Source organism: Parasteatoda tepidariorum, chromosome 4 (genome assembly GCF_982258835.1).
Source record: "Parasteatoda tepidariorum strain Cologne lab strain chromosome 4, Ptep-v5.0, whole genome shotgun sequence".
NCBI lineage: Eukaryota > Metazoa > Arthropoda > Arachnida > Araneae > Theridiidae > Parasteatoda > Parasteatoda tepidariorum.
In genome coordinates this window covers 63827805-63832963 of record NC_141758.1, presented here as the reverse complement: position 1 = coordinate 63832963, position 5159 = coordinate 63827805, and positions in this window count along the sequence as shown.

The window sequence follows — 5159 nt, the reverse complement described above, 5'->3', positions numbered from 1 at the left end:
CAAGCATAGGTACCTAAAGTTATTAGCTTCCTGTCAATATTATTCATACTTTTTTACTTATTATGACTTATAGGAGTAAAAAAGAAATTTGAAATTATAAAGTATTGTTTTTCAGTCTTCTTCTATACTTCAGTACTGAAGAGTCGAATTAAAATTTAGACTGATTTTTAAGACTTTGAAACCTTCTTATCACCTTAAAAATTCTGATGTTAGCAGAGCAGTCCCCCAGGTTTTAGAAAACCATTAGCGCAATCCGCCAAAGTTTCTTTCTCTTCCCCTATTATTTAAACCACTTCTTTCCTTGTTGCAACTTCTCTGCCATTTTGCGTTTCCACAATACGGAAGGTGTTTGTTAATAGAACCGAAACAATACTATTTTTGCCTTTTTCACATCTTAAAACTATGATCATAAAATTATTGTTTATATCAGTAATTCCAAATTAAGTAAATTGTGTTAAATGTAGAAAATTAAGTGATATTTCGTTATTTTTAATGTGAAAAAAGAAATAGCTACATATATATATATATATATATATATATATATATATATATATATATATATATATATATATATATATATATATATATATATATATATATATATATATATATATATATATATATATATATATATATATATATATATATATATATATATATATATATATATATATATATATAAATATATATATAAGTTCATAACGAAGAATAAAACAAAGAAAAATAATAGACATATGAAAAAGGGGGGTAAAAAATAAGTAAAAAATAACAAACAACAGTTTATTAAAAATAATAATAATAATAAATAAAAAAATAAAAATAAAAATTTAAAAAAAAAAATTAAAAAAATATTAATTAAAAAACCGGAAAAAAAAAGGATATAATCTTTTCTTCAGCCCACACGATTATATCCGCAAAACAGAGTGCTTTCTGATATTGTATCAATAAATAAAGAAATAAATAATGTATAAATATATATATATATATATATATATATATATATATATATATATATATATATATATATATATATATATATATATGAGCAATTCTACAAATAAACGCCAGTTAGGCGGCCAAAAAATAATAAAAATTTTTTTGGGAGGCACACTATTTCTACATGAATTTTCTTCTTCCTTACACCCTAAAAAGGCGAGAAAAAATCGTGAACATGAAATTTTTTCTTTGTGACTTACTTTAAATGTGACATACTCTTTCTGACATACTCAGATAAATCTGAGCCGTTTATTCAGATAAAACGATTTTTACATAAATATAATATTATTATAATGTCTCTCTAATATGTATTTATAGAGATTTCATACTATAAGATTATATTTTAGTATAAAAAACAAAACTAAAAAAATTTAATCAAAGTTCGTAAATTGAAAAAATCGGGAAAAATTCAAAATTGGTATTTTGTCATTTAAAGTATGTCACAAAGAAAAAATTTCATGTTTAATATTTTTTCTTGCTTTTTCAGGGTGTAAAAAAGAAGAAAATTCATGTCGAAATAGAGTGCCCCCCCCCCCAAAAAAAAAGAAAATTATTTTTGTTGTTTGCCTAATTTGCGTAATTGATTTCTAGAATTGCTCATATCGTCGCTTTTATCGCCGTAAAACTCAAAAAAAATCGAAAAACGAGATATTTGGGTCATTTTGTGTAAAAAAAATCACCCTTTTAGAGAAAAAAAGTATTAACTTCATAGTTCAATAAAATTAATTTAGAGAGCAGATAAATCGTTATCGCATTGGCGTGATTAGCATTAGATAGAAATTGCTCTCCTGAAAAATTTGCTTTTTTGAGTTACCACGGTTTAGTTTAGTTTCAAAGCGACGATATGAGAAATTCTACAAATAAACGCCAATTTTTATACTAAAATATAATCTTATGCTATGAAATCTCTATAAATACATTTTAGAAAAACATTATAATAATATTATATTTATGTAAAAATTGTTTTATCTGAATAAACGGCTCAGATTTATCTGAGTATGTCAGAAAGAGTATGTCACATTTATAGTATGTCACAAAGAAAAAATTTCATGTTCACGATTTTTTCTCGCCTTTTTAGGGTGTAAGGAAGAAGAAAATTCATGTAGAAATAGTGTGCCCTCCAAATTTTTTTTAATTTTTTTTGGCCGCCTAACTGGCGTTTATTTGTAGAATTGCTCATATATATATATATATATATATATATATATATATATATATATATATATATATATATATATATATATATATATATATATATATATATATATATATATATATATATATATATATATATATATATTCAGGCAAAGAGAATGAGCAAAAATCTAGGGCACTTCTTTAAATTAGCATCATTTTAGACAAACGTAAAGTCGTTATATCTATTATTGCATTGTCAGTGTATCTTATAACTTCACGTGCTTAAACTGATAAATTTATAAAATAATTTACATGCGTGTAAATTTCTTGCTTGAACTTCTTTCTGTTATTTATATTGTTAAATTAACATTTCGCCATAAATAATTTCTGAAGTCAAATAAATTGTGTTTTCAATACAAAGGCAAACAAAAACAAATCTTGAGTTCCTTACCTTCACGGCTTCCGGTTAAAAAGTTTACAGCTTATTATGCGAGGAGATATTTTCAAAGAAATAATTTTGTTTTTAATAAAAGAAATAAATAATAATTTCTAAATTTTTCGTCAAAAATATTTTTTAAAAAGGTCAACTGAAACTTTAGAAATTACAAAGATACGACCCATGCGTATGGGATACACTTGAACAAATTTAAAGCTGCACTTTTTAATAGCAGTATCTATATAAATCTAGGGTGGAATCAAAAGTGGCTTTCAATTCAATTGGGTAAAAATTGGAACCAACATATTTACAAACCAACCAATAGAATGACCCTAAGGAGCGCAGCAATGACAATGTCTAAGGTGGTTATTTTTTTTTAATTTTTTTTTTTTATCAAGGATGGATTTAAAACAAACAAAAAATATGTAGTCTATGCCAAAATATGTATTAATATTTTTGCTTAAATAAATGATTATATTTGTGCAAGAATTTATTTCATACTTGGGAAATGGAAAACACTAATGACCGTATGGAAATTTAAGACAAGTAGTATATATTATAAATATGATTTGAAAATTAAAAATAAAGTATTTAAAGGAACATGGCAAGCAAGAAAGTCAAGAAAAAGATTGCTAATGATAAAACGTTGCAAAATCTTCATTCCTCTAATTGAATATTTTAAAAATATTTCATTATAACGTTCACAATTACCTTAAAAATTTTAATTTATAAATTGGGGTTTTCGCCGAAAGAGGGTTGATTATTTAGGGTTCCGTAGACAAAAAAAATTGGAACCGCTGTACAAGACATCTAACGAAGAGTGAATTAGTTTAGCACAGGAAGCATGACTGAAACTATTTTTATGTCACTTTAGATTGATCAAGTATCATAAACTGTAGCAATGCAATAGAGAAAGACAAATAATAATAGTCTGCTTTTTATAATGTGTAATGCAGAAACTGATACGATCAGTGTAGTACAGAAACTGAGACTTTTGGAAGCGACTACCCTCTGTTCATAAGAGTTTTCTGTAATGTATACAAGTTAAGTATTATTTACTATCTTCGAGATAAATGTTACTTTGCTTGAGCTCTATAAAGTGTCTAAATATTACTTTCATTTATAAGAATAATTTTGTTGATCTGAAAGTAGAGATCTGTTGAAAGCGTTTTCCTCAAATTTAAGATTGCACTATTAAATAAGATTTATTAAATAAGATTTATTAAAAATGTCTTCGGCATTATATAGGACCACAACCTATTAAATTATGCTGTATTTGCAAATACCATCACATTTTGCGGCCTGAACCATCATTTTAGGGTATTATTATCTGTTATGAAATTTTGTTTTGATGCAAAATGAAATTTGTGGAAACCCCCTTCAAATTTAAAACTTTCTTTCCAAATTAACAAAAACTGCATAGAAAATTGCGAGAAACTTTTTACAATTTCAAGATATTCAAATTGGACATTTTCATGTTACCAAATACGTTTCTAAACAAAATAATAAAAAAAAATCCGTTTTAAATGTTTACTGCGCATGCCCAATATGAAAGGATAAATTTAAATATTAATATCTTACGCAATTGGCAACGGATTTTTATTCAAATTTTAAAATAATATTCTTATTGATTAAAAATTACCCTAATTTTTTTTTAAAAAAATTATTGAATATTACAGCAGTTATAGTAAAAAAAAAAATGTAAGTTAAAAAAATTAGTTTTCATAAAAAGTTACCGAAATTTTATGTACTTATTTTATATAATAATCAACGTAATTTATATGAGTTGCAGGCTTATTGCTGTATTTTTTTAACTTATGATTGTTCAAAAACATTTTCTTTTCATTCGTAATTTACTGCCAGTCCCTCAAACCTCTAAAGGCTTTAAACTTTATTGTTATAAATGAGAAATCGCATGACTTAAACACTTCTGAAGCCTTAAATTAAATCTAGAATAATTTTTAGAGAAATATGAAGAAAAAAGTATTACAGTGTTTCCATTCTTTCGTCAAACCCCTGCAGTGGTGAATAACATTTTTGATTAATAATTTTGATTACAACTTTAATTAATTCGTGAAAACTTAATAAACATTGTTTTTCAAAACTTCGTCGAAAAGGAGAATAAAATGCTACACTAAGTGCCTTGCACTTACTTAGCCAAGTAATGATTTTAAACTCCATATATCATCTTGCTGTGAACAATTATCTGAGCATTAGAACGGATAAACAACTAAAATATTTTAAACGTTATTTTAAAAATCTCCAATTTTGCGCCATATTCACATTTTTTACAAAATTTTATATGGCCAGAAAATGCAGCATTGCTTTAAGATTTAAAATATTAAAAAATAAGTTTACAAACGCATTCATTATCACAAAACTGTGGCTTTTCTCTATATTGACGTTTTGCGCCTTTTTTGGAATAAACATAAACAGCGTTTGCTTTAGATAGATTAAACTTATCATAACAGTGACGAGTAACTGTTGAAATTTCACGGCAGTTATGCAAATAGCATATGAATCGCAAAAAATATCATTTCATAGGACGAGAGAGCCTTCAATAACAGCCTTAAAAAACAAACACAAAGGA